At 57.9% G+C, this 14,078-nt stretch overlaps 1 pseudogene; it reads right to left on the bottom strand.

Annotated features, from left to right (window-relative positions):
* Nucleotides 1-1,181: 1,181 nt before the first annotated feature.
* On the bottom strand, nucleotides 1,182-11,167 carry LOC138818409 (arylsulfatase L-like; annotated as a pseudogene).
* Between the last annotated feature and the right edge of the window lie 2,911 nt (nucleotides 11,168-14,078).

Raw genomic sequence — 14,078 nt, forward strand, 5'->3', positions numbered from 1 at the left:
CGGGACTGGACCCCCAGCTTCCCTGGGCCGGGCCAAAGGATGGAGAGACAGGCGTGTCAGCCAATAAGAGCGGGGGCGTGGCTAGAGGAGTCCCCGGGGAAGCCAATGGGTCCCTCCCTCCAGAGAAGACCCGGATGTCGTGCAGGTTCAATGCATCCTAGGCCTAGGGAGACACAGACCTCCGACCTCGACTTATCCTACCAGGATAAGGAGCTATAGGCCCATCTGGGTCAATCTCTGGAGAGGTCATTGGGGTCCCCTGGGACAGGCACAGAAGGGGAAGAGGTCGCAGGCCTGGTCATCCACCCATCCATCCACCCAACCACCCCCACCTCCCTTAGAGTGGTTCAACATCTGGGTACCCCACATCTCCAATCCCACTGGGCCAATCTGAATCCGAGTTCAGGTAGTTAGGGGCGGGACTGTAGTGTGAGGTCCAATCAGCAGCGAGTTGGATTTGTGGGGGGGGGGGGCTAAGGGACGTTTCTTACAGCTGGACCAATGACAAGTGAATTAGGAAAGTGAGGACGGGGCTTTCATGGAATAGGCCAATCAGGTGTGAATCTAGGTGGTGGGACGTCCTGGAGGAGGGCGAGACCAAGCCTGTATCATAGCAATCCACCGGAAATGGTCTGAAATGGAAGGCGGGACTAGTCCAATACCCTAGCAACCACTGGAAATGGCCTGAAATGGAAGGTGGGACCAGCCCTGTATTCTAGCAATGACCGGAAATGGTCTGAAATGGAAGGCGGGACCAGTCCTATACCCTAGCAATGACTAGAAGTGGCCTGAAATGGAAAGTGGGACTAGTCCTATACCTTAGCAATGACCAGAAATGACCTGAAATGGAAGGTGGGACTAGTCTTATACCCTAGCAATGACCGGAAGTGGCCTGAAATGGAAGGCGGGACCAGTCCTATACCCTCTGAACGGCCTGAAGTGGCCTGAAATGGAAGGTGGGAGTAGTCCTATACCCTAGCAATGACCGGAAATGACCTGAAATGGAAGGTGGGACTAGTCTATACCCTAGCAATAACCAGAAGTGGCCAGAAATGGAAGGTGGGACCAGTCCTATACCCTAGCAATGACCAGAAATGGCCTCAAATGGAAGGCAGGACCAGCCCTGTATCCTAGCATCAACCAGAAATGACCTGAAATGGAAAGCAGGATCAGTGCCCGGCCTCTGACCCCCGTGACCCCTAACCCTGCCGTGGGGTGCGGTGCTCACGAGGTTTTATTGTGTGAGAAGTTAGAGGACATAGGCCCGGATGTGACAGGGCCCCAGATGGGAGGCTGGGGAAAGGCCACGGATGGGAGGCCCAAGGTGGAGGTCCAGGATGAGAGGCTCAGGATGTGAGAGTCCCCGGATGTGGGAATCCCTGGGTCTGAGAATCCCCATATGTGAGACTCTCTGAATGTGAAAATCCCCGGATGTGGGAATCCCCGGATGTAAGACTTCCCCAGATGTGAGAATCCCTGGATGCGAGAATCCCCAGATGTGAGAATCCCCGGATGTGAGAGTCTCTGGATGTGAGATTTCCCCAGATGTGGGAATTCCCTGGTCTGAGAATCCCTGGATGTGGGAATGCCTGGATATGAGAATCCCCGGATGTGGGAATCTCTGGATATGAGAATCTCTGGATGTGAGAATCTGTTTGTAGGAATCCCCAGATGTGAGAGTCTCTGGTTGTGAGAATCCCCGGGTATAAAAGTCCCCGGATGTGGGATTCCCCGGATGTGTGAATTCATCCCTGGGAATCCCCGGATGTGTCAGCAGAAGTGAGAATCCCCGGATGTGAGAATCCCTGGATGTAGGAATCCCCGGATGTGAGAGTCTGTATGTGGGAATCCCCGGATGTGGGAACCTCTGTATTTGAGTATACCCGAATGTTTAATACCCGGATGTGAGTCCCCGGATGTGAAAGTCGCAGGCCAGGATCTGCCGTAGCCCCGGGCAGTTGGGGGTTGGGGGTCGGGTCGGGGTCAGAGGTCGGGGATCAGGCGGTCGCAGGCGCAGAGTGGTCCGGGCGCGCAGCAGGGCTGCAGGCGCGGGTTCCAGGTGTTGTGTGCAGGGGCGAGGGGCGGGGCCGCGCGGGGGCGGGGCCACGCGGGGGCGGCGCGTGCGCAGCATCCAGGCCACCGTGGCCTCCACGCGCCTGCGCGTCGCCATCGGGCCCCGCAGCGGGCGGGTCTCCCCCGGGTCCACCGTCAGGTCAAAGAGCAGTGGCTGCCGGTGGCGGGTCATGCGCTCCCCGGAGCAGGCGCAGGCAGGGAAACCGAGGCAGGTGCCCGAGCCCGGCGGGTCGAAGCGCGGAGTGGCGAAGTGCAGCTTCCACACCGTGCGGCCTGCGGTGGGGGTGGGGGGAGTAACATCCAGGGCCTCAAATCCGGGGATTCCCATCCGGGAATTCACATCCAGGACATCACATCCGGGGATTCACACCAGGGCATTCACACGCAAGACCTTACATCCGGGGATTCCCATCAAGGACCTCACATCTGGGTATTCACATCTGGGTAGTCCCATCTAGGACTTCACATCCAGGGATTCACATTCAGGACCTCACATCCGGGACCTCACATCCGGGGATTCCCATCCAGTACCTCACATCTGGAGCCTCACATCTGGGAATTCCCATCGGGGACTTCACATCCGGGACTTTACATCCGGGGATTCCCATCTCATGCCTTCCATCCAGGTCCTCACATCCCGGGATTCCCACATCCGGGGATTCCCACATCCACCCCCAGGCCTTGCATCCGGGTCTCTGCGTGCATGCATGCAGCTCCCTTTCCCACCCCGGGGCCCGGCGGAGGTGGAGGCACTCACTTGGGCGGTCGAACCAGCGCACAGCGTGCAGCCGGGCCTCGCAGTAGTGCAGCAGGAAGTCGTGGCCTGCGGCCTGCGCCATCCCCAGCAGCGCGGACATCAGGTTCCGGCCATCCACCTCCCTGCAGGACCCGGATGTGCAGGCTTCTGAGCACTCAGAGACCCGGATGTCCAGGCCAGAGCCCCCAGAGACCCGGATGTGCAGGCCAGAGATCCCAGAGACCTGGATGTCAAGGCTTGAGCATTTAGAGACCCGGATGTGCAGGCTTCTGAGCCCTCAGAGACCTGGATGTGCAGGCTTCTGAGACCTTCATGACCCAGATGTCCAAGCTCCTGAACACTCAGAGACCAGGATGTGCAGGCTTCTGAGCGCTCAGAGACCCGGATGTGCAGGCCAGAGATCCCAGAGACCCGGATGTCCAGGTTTCTGAGCCCTCAGAGACCCAGATGTGCAGGCCAGAGCCCCCAGAGACCCGGATGTGCAGGTCCAAGACCTAGGCCTCTGGTCTTACAGACCTGGATGTGCAGGCCTGAGGCCTCAGATACCCGGATATCCAAGCTTCTGAGCGCTCAGAGACCCGGATGTGCAGGCCAGAGATCCCAGAGACCTGGATGTGAAGACTTGAGCATTTAGAGACCCGGATGTGCAGGCTTCTGAGCCCTCAGAGACCTGGACGTGCAGGCTTCTGAGACCTTCAAGACCCAGATGTCCAGGCTCTTGAACACTCAGAGACCCGGATATCCATGCTTCTGAGCACCCAGAGACCTGGATGTGCAGGCCTGAGATCCCAGGATGTGCAGGCTTCTGAGCCCTCAGAGACCCAGATGTGCAGCCCTGAGCCCTCAGAGACCCGGATGTCCAGGCCTGAGTCCTCAGAGACCCAGATGTACAGGCTTCTGAGTTCTCAGAGGCCCGGATTTGCAGGCCTGAGCCCTTAGTTACCCGGATGTAAAGGCTTCTGAGCCCCCAGAGACCCAGATGTCAAGGCCTGAGCCCCGGGTCTTGGGTCTCAGAGACCTGGATGTGCAGGCTCCTGAGCCCCCAGAGACCCAGATACGCAGGTCTGAGCCCTCAGAGACCTGGATGTGCAGGCTTCTGAGCCCCCAGAGACCCGGATGTGCAGGCCTCAGCCTCCCCCCCTTGGGATCCCCGAGGCCCAGGATGACCCCCCTTCCCCCCCACCCCGTGGGGACCCAGGCCGGCGAACTCCTACCTGTCCGCTGGAACCCAGCCCCCGGCCAGGCGCACCACAGTGGGGAACAGGTCCATGAGGCTAGTGGGCTCAGGCACCAGGCGCCCTGCGGGCAGCATCCCAGGCCAGCGCACCAGCCCAGGGACCCGGATGCCGCCCTCCCAGCCGCCCATGCCTTTGCCACCTGCAAGGGGGGGGCAAAGGGCAAAGGTCAAGGGGCGGGGGCGGGCCGCGTGGGAGGCCCCGCCCACCCTGCCTCAGTTTCCCCCTCGCCTCGGTGCACGCTGTTGGAACCCCCGAGGCGGGTGCCCCCAGCCCGGGCCTCAAGCGAGGCACCGTGGTCCGACGTGAAGTAGACGAGGGTGCGGCGCCCCAGCCCCGCACCGTCCAGCGCCACCAGCAGTCGCCCTGCAGGGGGAGGAAAATGGGTCCATGCCTCAGTTTACCCCCAGCGTCCACCGTGCCTCGGTTTACCCCCAACATGCACCATGCCTCACTTTACCCCCAATGTGCACTGTGCCTCAGTTTACCCAAATGCACTTTGCCTCAGTTTACCCAAGTGCACCGTGCCTCAGTTTACCCCAACCCGCTGACCCCGTCCCAGTGCCTCAGTTTACCCCCATCCCGGTGCCTCAGTTTACTCAACCCACTCACCTCATCCCCGTGCCTCAGTTTACCCAACATGCCCAGTGACTCAGTTTACCCAACATGCACCGTGCGGGCCTCAGTTTACACACATCCACCGTACCTCAGTTTACCCAAATGCACCGTGCATGAGTTCACCCTGAACATGCACCGTGCTTTAGTTTACCCAACATGCACCGTGCCTCAGTTTACCCAAGTGCACCGTGCCTCAGTTTACCCCCAACATGCCCAGTGACTCAGTTTACCCAAGTGCACCGTGCCTCAGTTTACCCCAACCCATTGACCCCGTTCCCATGCCTCAGTTTCCCCCATCCCACTCACCCCATCTCCGCGCCTCAGTTTCCCCCAACCCACTCACCCCACCCCCGTGCCTGTTTCCCCATCCCGCTCATCCCGTCCCTGTGCCTCAGTTTCCCCATCCCACTCACCCCACCCCCGTGCCTCAGTTTCCCCCATCCCACGCACAGTGCCTCAGTTCTTCCCCTCCCTGCACTCACCCACCATCCAGTCGAGCTCCTCCACATTGTCGCCGTAGGCGCCGTGCGCGCTGCGGCCCCGGAAGGCAGGTGAGGTGACCAGCAGGACGTGGACGTGGAGGAAGGAGACGAGGAGAAGGAAGGGGCGGGCCTGGATCCTGCGGAACCACGTCAGACCCCGCCTCCATCATCAATAAACTCACCGATAACCGACCTGATCAGGTATTGCCAATAATCGATCAGATGATTGATAATCGATCCTGATCTGATCAGATAATACCAATAATCGATCGTGATGTGATTGATAATACCAATAATCGATCATGATCTGATCGATAATACCAATAATTGATCGTGAACTGATCAATTATTACCGATAATCGTACAGATAAGATCAGTTATTACCAATAATCAAACATCATCTGATCAATATGACCAATAATAGAACATGAGCTAATCAGATATTACTAATAATCGAACAGGATCTGATCAATAATACCAATATTTGATCGTGATGTGATCGATAATGCCAATAATCGAACATCATCTGATCAATAATACCAATAATTGAACATGAGCTGATCAGTTATTACCAATAATCGAACATCATCTGATCAGTTATTACCAATAATCGATCATGATCTGATCAATACTACCAATAATCGATCGTGGTCTGATCTGAGGTCTACCAGATGTCTCTACAGATCTACTAGATGGAACATTCAAGGATTTGAGGTCTACCAGATGTCTATAGAGATCTATTGATGGAACATCCAGGGATTTGAGATTGACCAGTTGACTTTAGAGATCTACTGGATGTACATCCGGGGATCTGAGGTCTACCAGATGCCTATAGAGATCTCCTAGTGGAACATTCAGGGATTTGAAGTTGACAGTTGACTATAGAGATCTACTGGATGTACATCCGGGGATCTACCAGTTTACTATGGAGATCTAGTAGATGGCATCTGTCCCCCTCCCCGACCCCAGGTTGACCTGTGGATGAAGGCCTCAGCCTCCCGCTAGAAGAGCCCCACACTGGCCTCGAAACTCAGAGGCTGCTGGATGACCTGGTGATCCCTCATCAGGAAGCAGTCGGTGTGGACGATGAAGACACCTAGGAGGTGGGAGGTGCAGGCCAGGAGCAAGGCCCCACATCCGGGGCCCAGCACCCAGGGCATCCAGCGCAGGCCCAGCAGGCCCGTGAGCTTCCCAGCGGCCAGGCAGAGCAGGGAAAGCAGCAGCAGCTGCGCCCCCAGGTCCAGGGGCCCTTGCAGACGCGCTCCCTTCTCCGAGGGCTCCGCTTGCAGGCAGTCCCCCATCAGGGTGAAGGGGACCCCGAAGAAGGAGTCGAACCCGTGGTTCAGGGGGTGGTGGCAGTGGTCAGTGGGGGACTCACAGTTGAGGTCCAGGTGCCATTTGCCTGGAGGGGAAGAGATGGATGGATGAGTGAATGGATGGGTGGATGGGTGATTGGATGGGTGGATGGGTGGATGGATGGATGGATGGGTGGATGGATAGATGGATGGATGGATGGATGGGTGGGTGGATGGATGGATGGATGAATAGGGGAATGGGTGGATGGATGGATGCACAGTGGATGGATGGATGGGTGGATGGGTGGATGGATGGATGGATGGATGGTTGGATGGGTGGGTGGATGGATGGATGGATGGATGGGTGGATGGATGGGTGGGTGGGTATATGTATGTATGTATGGATGGATGGATGGGTGGATGGATGGATGGATGGGTGGATTGATGGGGGATGTGTGGGTGGATGGATGACTTCTCTCTTACCTATGAGGCCGGTGGCATATCCCTGCTCCTGCAGGATCTTGGCGAAGGTGATCTCGGAGGTGGGCAGCCCGCCCGACACGGCCGCCCACTGCAGCACGCGTGCCCCGTTGGTGGTCACCATGCCTTCCAAGAGAGAGGAGAAGGACCCTAGGTCAGTGATGATGGCATCCTGGGTCAGGAGGGGGCATCTAGCACCTTCAGGGGGAAGGCCTGCTGTGTCTGGGATAGTCTGGGACCTGCCCACCCGGGGTGGAAAGGACCCCAGCCCTGTGAGCCCCGGGGGAAACCAATATGGCATCACTTCCGGTTTCCTGGCGGTTCAGGGGGGAAGTCCCAGAGTCTCAGGGATTTGAACTAGAGATCCTCAGAGTAGTCCTCCCCTCCCTCTGGTGGACCACAGTGCCCTAGATGTTGGGCCTCAGTTCCCTGGATGTTGGACCTCAGGTCCCCGGATGATGGAGTTCAGTGCCCTGTATGGTAGATATCAGGACCCCAGATGTTGGACTTCAGTTACCCGGATGTTGTAGCTCAGTTCCCTGGATGTTGGATCTTACTACCCCGATATTGGAGCTCAGATTCGGGTATGTTGGCCCTCAGATCCCCAGATGTTGGAGCTCAGTTCCCCGGATGTTGGGGCTCAGGTTCCTGGATGATGGATCTTAGTACCCCGGATGGTGGATGTCAGGTCCTCAGATGTTGGAGTTCAGTTCCCAGAATGTTAGGCCTCAGATCCCCGGATGTTGGGTCTTAGTACAATGGATGTTAGAGATAAGGTCCCTGGATGTTAGAGCTCAGTGCCCCGGATGGTGGTGCTCAGTTCACCGGATGTTGGGCTTTAGATCCCTGGATGTTGGGTCTCAGATCCCCAGATGTTGGATATCAGGTCCAGGGATGTTGGATCTTAGTACCCCGGATGTTGGCTCTCAGATCCCCGGATGTCCCGCCCCCACCTCCCCCCCACCGCCCCCTCTGTTCCCCGGATGTCCCCCCCATACCGACCCAGGTGCACAGGGTAGCGTCCCGTCAGGAAGGCTGCGCGGCTTGGGCTGCAGACGGACGCTGCCGCCAGGTGCTGGGTCAGCCGCACGCCATCCCGGGCCAGGCCGTCCAGGTGCGGGGTGCTGTGGGGGGGGAGAGGGAAACTGAGTCACAGCCAAGAACATACGGGGACCTGGGGTCTAACATCCGGGGATCTAATGCCCAACATCCCAGGAGCTGAACTCCAACATCCGGGGCCCTGAGATCCCACATCCGGGGATCTAAGATCCAACATTCGGGGACCTGAGATCGCACATCCGGGGTACTAAGATCCAACATCTGGGGACCTGAGGTCCAACATCTGGGGACCTGGCATCCAACATCTGGGAACCTGAGGGCCAACATCTGGAGATCTAAGATCCAACATCTGGGGCCCTGAGATCCCACATCCAGGGTACTAAGATCTATATCTGTGGACTGGGCTCCTACATCCGGGGATCTAAGGCCCAACATCCGGGGACCTGAGGGCCAAACATCCGGGTATCTGATCTCCAACATCCGGGGACCTGACATCCAACATCCGAGGTACTAAGATCCAACATCCGGGGAATTGAATTCCAACATCCAGGGACCTAACATCCAACATCCAGGGATCTGAGGTCCACTAGATGTTTATACAGTTCTCCTGGTGGAACATCCGGGGAACTTAGCTCCAACATCCGGGGATCTAAGGCCCAATATCCGGGGACCTGAGGGCCTACATCCAGGCAACTAAGATCCAACCCCTGGACCTGAGCTCAAAAATCCGGGGACCTGCTCTCCAACATCTGGGACACTAAGATCCAACATCCAGGGATCTGATCTCCAACATCCGGGGGCCTGATCTCCAACATCTGGGGTACTAACATCTAACATCTGGGAACCTGATTTCCCACATCTGGGGTATACTAAGATTTAACATCCGAGGACCTGATCTCCAACATCCGGGGCACTAACATCCCACATCCGGGGATCTGATATCCAACATCCGGGGACCTGATCTTCAACATGCAGGGAACTGAGATCTACATCCTGGGAATTGAACTCCAACATCCGGGGACCTAACATCCAACATCCGGGGACCTGAGGTCCACTAGATGTCTATACAGTTCTCCTGGTGGAACATCCGGGGAACTGAGCTCTAACATCCAGGGTACTAACATGTAACATCCGGGGACCTGATCTCCAACATCCGAGGACCTGACATCTAACATCCGGGGTACTAACATCTAACATCCAGGGACCTGATCTCCAACATCCGGAGCACTAACATCTAACATCCGGGAACCTGATTTCCCACATCCGGGGCATTAAGATCTAACATCCTTGGACCTGTCCTCCAACATCCGGGCCACTAACATCCCAAATCCGGGGATCTGATATCCAACATCCGGGGTACTAATATCTAACATCCGGGGACCTGATATCCAACATCCGGGACACTAAGATCTAACATCCAGGCAACTGGTATCCTACATCTGGAGGAATAAGATCCAACATCCGGGGTCTGAGCTACAAATCCGGGGTACTAATATCTAACATCCGGGGACCTGAGCTCCCACATTCGGGGCACTAACTTCCAACATCTGGGGACCTGAACTCCTACATCCGGGGCACTGAAGTCCAATATCTGGGGACATGATCTCTCACATCCGGGGGTACTAAGATTTAACATCCTTTAACCTGATATCCAACATCCGGGGCACTAACATCCAACATCCGGGGACCTAGTCTCCAACATCCGGGGTACTAATATCCAACATCCGGAGAACTGAAGTCCAACATCCCGGAACCTGATTTCCCACATCCAGGGCATTAAGATTTAACATCCGGGGACCTGATATCCAATATCCGGGGCACTAAGATCCAACATCCGGGGATTTGATATCCAACATCCACGATAGTAACATCCAACATCCGGGGAACTGAGTTACTAGATGTCTATGCAGTTCTCCTGGTGGAACATCCAGGGATCTGAGCTCCCACATCCGGGAAACTAAGGCTCCACATCCGGGCCTCCCCCTCTGCTCACCGCAGGCTGTGGTTCCCGAAGCTGCCCAGGTCGCCCAGGCCAAGGTCATCGGCCAAGAGCAGCAGGAAGTTGGGGCGCAAGGGGTGGGGCCTGCGCAGGGGCCAGGGGGGAGGAGGAGGAGGAGGAGGAAGGCGAGGGGTGGGGCTGCGCAGCCGCTGTGCGACCTGAGGAGGAGACAGAGGAGGAGGAGGGGTGGATGGGTGAATGGAAGGGTGGATGGATGGATGGATGGGTGAATGGATGGGTGGATGGATGGATGGATAGGTGGATGGGTGGATGGATGAGTGGATGAGTGGATGGGTGGATGGGTGGATGGATGGATGGTTGGATGGATGGTTGGATGGATGAGTGGATGGGTGGATGGGTGGATGGGTGGATGGATGGATGGGTGGATGGATGGATGCACAGTGGATGGATGGATGGGTGGATGGATGGATGGATGGGTGGGTGGGTTTATGGATGGATGGGTGGATGGATGAATGGATTGTTGGGTGGACGGATGGATGGGTGGGTGGATGGATGGATTGATGAATAGGTGGATGGGTGGATGGATGGATGGATGGATGGGTGGATGAATAAGTGGATGGGTGGATGGATGGATAGGGATATGAATGGATGCATGGATGCTTGGATGGATGGATGGATGGATGGATGGATGGATGGATGGATGGATGGATGGGTGGGTGGGTGGATGGATGGTTGGGTGGATGGATGGATGGATGGGTGGATGGGAGGAGGGATGGAAGGACTCCCCCTCCCTCCAGGCCCTCTCCTGACCAACATGGCTTCCAGGATCGCGTACTTCCCATGATGCTCCCGGTTTCCTGGAAGAGAAGGCCGGAAGCAGGAAGTGGGGAAGAGCTGAGGAACATCCGGCCACCCCAGGGCCAGGCTGCTGTTGCCCCCACCAGTACATCAGCCCCTCACCTCGTCTTTCCTGGCCTGTGGCGGGACCCTGCAGCCCCCACCCCGGGGCATGGTGGGACATCCGGGGGGGGGCTCCAAAAAGCAATCGAAGCCCCCTCACCCCGGGTCCCCACACCTCTCCCCGTGTTCCCCAGAGGACGAACTTACATCCACAGTTCTCTGCCATCAGCTCCTGGGCCTGCTGCTCTCCCTGCCAGCCAGGAAGCTGGCAGGGCTCAAATGTCCACGTCACTCCAGCAGCCAGAACTCACAACCCCCCTCCAAAATAAAAGTCCCCTTGTTCCTTGGAAAGCACCACATCCCCCCTCCAAAATAAAAGTCCCCTTTGTTCCTTAGAAAGGAACAGGATGTGGTGCTGAAGGTGAAGGTGGGGAAGGAAGGGAAAAGCCCGGAGTTGCTGGGCTGAGCGCCAAGAAATTGCCAGGCCTGGCAGAGGCAGGAGGAAGGGGAGGAGGGAAACCTCGAGAACTACATGGAGGGCTGCAATAAGAGTCAGGACCTTCAGGGAGCGTGGCCAGTGCCCAGGGGGTGTGGACTGCACTCAGTAGGGCGTGGCCAGAGCTCAGGAGGGAGTGGCCTGGGCTGGGGAGGAAGTGAGGGACTCAGGAGGGCGTGGCCTGTGCTGGGAATGTAGTGAGGGTCCCAGAAGGGCGTGGCCTGTGCTAGGAGCGGAAATGAGGGCGTGGCTTGTGCTGGGCGGAAGTGAGGGTCTCAGGAGGGCGTGACCTGTGCTTAGGAGGGCGTGGCCTGTGCTGGAACTAAACTGAGGGTCTCAGGAGGGCGTGCCCTGCAATGAGGCGGAAGTGGGGGTCTCAGGAGGGTGTGGCCTGCAATGAGGCGGAAGTGACGGACCTATGTGGGCGTGTCCTGTGTTGGGAAGAAAGTGAGGGTCTCAGGAGGGCGTGTCCTGTGTTGGGAAGAAAGTGAGGGTCTCAGGAGGGCGTGGCCTGTGCTGGGAATGTAGTGAGGGCCCCAGGAGGGCGTGGCCTGTGCTAGGAGCGGAAATGAGAGTGTGGCCTGTGGTGGGCGGAAATGAGGGTCTTAGGAGGGCGTTGCCTGTGCTGGGGCAGAAGTGAGGGTTTCAGGAGGGCGTGGCCTGCGCTGGGGCGGAAGTGAGGAAGAATTCCATCAAGAAGCAGCAGGGCTGCTTTATTGCCTCCGAGTCTAGGAAAGGACCCCAACGGCCCAAAGCGCAGCTGGCGCCCGGGGCCAAGGTGTGGAGCGCCCGCTCCGCCCACATCCGGGTTCCACCTCTCACATCTGGGTCTCAACCCCTCTCATCTGTGTCCCAACCCTCAAATCCGGGTCCAAACCCCACACATCCGGGTCCTGGCGCCTGCCAGTGGACCTGGAGATGTGACATCCTGGTACTCGCCTCCACGTCTGGGTTCCCAGACCTGGAGATCCCTAACATCCGGGTACCCACCCCATATCCGGATTCACGGACCTGGAGGTCCCTAACATCTGGGTACTCACCCCACACCCAGGTTCATGGACCTGGAGGTCCCTAACATCCGAGTACCCAGCCCACATCCGGGTTCACGGACCTGGAGGTCCCTAACATCCGGTCTAACATCCGCATCTCGGTCCTGGACCCTCAGTGGATGTGGAGGGACCTGACATCCGTGATCCCCATGCCACATCCGGGTCTTAGACCCTGTCAGTGGAAGGAGAGGAGCGTGACATCTGGGACTCCACACGCCACAGCCAGGCCCGTGGATGTGATATCCGGGTCCCGCCCAGCACACATCCGGGTCCCTGCCACAGTCCACATCCGGGTTAATGGACGTGGACTTACATAACATCCGGGTTCCCCATGCAACATCCGGGTCCTGGCCCCTCAGTGGACCTGGAGATAGGTGACATCTGGGTCCCCCAGTCAACATCTGTGTCCTGGCCCCTCAGTAGACCTGGAGATAAGTGACATCCGGGTCCCTGACGCCATATCCAGGTGAGTGGACACGGAGGAGGGTGACATCCGGGTCCCCCAGTCCACATCCGAGTCCTGGCACCTCAGCGGACCTAAGATAAGTGACATCTTGGTCCCTGACGCCACATCCAGGGGAGTGGACACGGAGGATGGTGACATCCGGGTCTGTCCCAGTCCACATCCGGGTCCTGGCCCTTCAGTGGACCTGGAGATAAGTGACATCCGGGTTCCCCAGGCCACATCTGGGTCAGTGGATGCAAATGAGGGTGACGTCCGGGTCCCTCCCAGTCCACATCCGTGTACTGGCTCCTCAGTAGACATGAAGGAAGGTGACATCCGGGTCCTGACCCATCAGTGCATCTGGAGGAAAGTGACATCCAGTTCCTCCATGCCACATCCGGGTCAGTGGACATGGAAGAAAGTGACATCCGGGTCCCTTCTAGTCCACATCCGGGTCCTATCCCCTCAGTGGACCCAGAGATAGGTGACATCCGGGTTTCTCCCAGTCCACATCTGGGTCCTGGCCCCTCAGTGGACCCAGAGATAGGTGACATCCGGGTCTTTCCCAGTCCACATCTGGGTCCCTCCCAGTCCACATCCGGGTCCTAGCCCCACAGTGGACCCAGAGATAGGTGACATCCGGGTTTCTCCCAGTCCACATCCGAGTCCTGGCCCCTCAGTGGACCCAGAGATAGGTGACATCCGAGTCTTTCCCAGTCCACATCTGGGTCCCTCCCAGTCCACATCCGGGTCCTAGCCTCCCCGTGGCCTCTGGTCGGACCGCAGCTTCTGTACAGCGCGCGCAGGTTGGGAGCCCCACATCCGGGCATCTTCCAGCTGGGGTCCAGGAGTCTTGCTGGAGCTGGACATCCAGGTCTCACGCGCTTTCCTGGCAACCGAACCCAGCGGCCTAGAGGCAGGAATGAAGACCCACATCCGGGTCTTCTCGGTCTGTTGCCCGGCAACCAAACACAGAGGCATAGACTCTGCGGTGGAGCCCAATGTCCTGGTATCTTCACTTGGTTGCCCGGCAACCGAACGCCGCGGCCTAGCGGCGGGAATGAAGGCCCACATCCGGGTCTCCTCAGTCCGTTGCCCTGCCATGGCACCCAGCGGCCTAGTGGCGGGAATGAAGCTGAACATCCTGGTCTCTGGCGCGTGGGGGGTGTGTCCGGGCGGTGCCCCGGGGTGAGCGTGACAGACGTAGGCGCCGCGGTCGCGCTTGGAGG

The sequence above is a fragment of the Dipodomys merriami genome, unplaced genomic scaffold (genome assembly GCF_024711535.1).
Source record: "Dipodomys merriami isolate MVZ:Mamm:240054 unplaced genomic scaffold, mDipMer1.0.p SCAF_754, whole genome shotgun sequence".
Taxonomy (NCBI): Eukaryota; Metazoa; Chordata; class Mammalia; order Rodentia; family Heteromyidae; genus Dipodomys; species Dipodomys merriami.